The sequence below is a fragment of the Bactrocera latifrons genome, unplaced genomic scaffold (genome assembly GCF_001853355.1).
Source record: "Bactrocera latifrons isolate USDA-ARS-PBARC rearing strain unplaced genomic scaffold, ASM185335v1 scaffold_10, whole genome shotgun sequence".
In the NCBI taxonomy this organism is placed as follows: domain Eukaryota; kingdom Metazoa; phylum Arthropoda; class Insecta; order Diptera; family Tephritidae; genus Bactrocera; species Bactrocera latifrons.
Window position 1 is genome coordinate 2,430,907 of NW_017534408.1, and position 957 is coordinate 2,431,863.

The window sequence follows — 957 nt, forward strand, 5'->3', positions numbered from 1 at the left end:
ACGCGTTCCCTGATTATTTGACAGCGATGAAGATCAGGGAATTTCTGACAGTTGATTTCAGAAAAGGCGGGTTGCCAAAAGTAAACCGCTATAATTACCTGACAAAATTAGGTAAAATGAAATTTCATTGAACTGTGCGACCATATTTTGGCAAAATAAATGTTTATGTAAATTAATTAATGATTTTGCATTTGTTAAAATATATTTCTGTAATTGTTTGTTAAAATGCAAAAGTATACTTTACGTTCTCTGACTGAAGTGAACACGGGGAATTTTCGAATGCATTCGCTAGTGGCTTGATCAGTATTATACATATGTACATAAGTACATATCGTCATTTAAATTGCAAAACAACGTATCATCAAAATATTCGAAATTGAGTTCTTTATTGGTCACGATTCACCAAATCATATCACATTGTATGTATTATAAATTTTTAAGCTGCTACATCAGACATAACCATTTCATAACCAAACCACCTATTTCGTTTCAATATGACTATTATCATAGAAAAACTATTATATCGTCTTCCTTCGCCTGTAAACTTATGAAAAGTGATGTTATGTTATTTTGCATATATGTATGTATGTACATTAAATGCAAGGTATGTTATCAGAGCTTTAAATATGTGATTCATGGTTTCAGTGCAGCCAAGTAATAAATTTAGTCATTTAAGTAAAAACATATGTGACCTTGGTCTACGAAAAGGGAGCTAACGTGCGAAAACTAGTTTTATGGGAAACGGCTGTTAAAAAAAAGCATCTCATCTTCTATCCGAATCAACTAAAAAGTGAAAATTGATTTTTTGACACCTAAGCCCCCTTTCCGTAGACCAGGCCACATATTATATATTTATTAATTTATTAATATATATCGGGTGATTTTTTTGAGGTTAGGATTTTCATGCATTAGTATTTGACAGATCACGTGGGATATCAGACATGGTGTCAAAGAGAA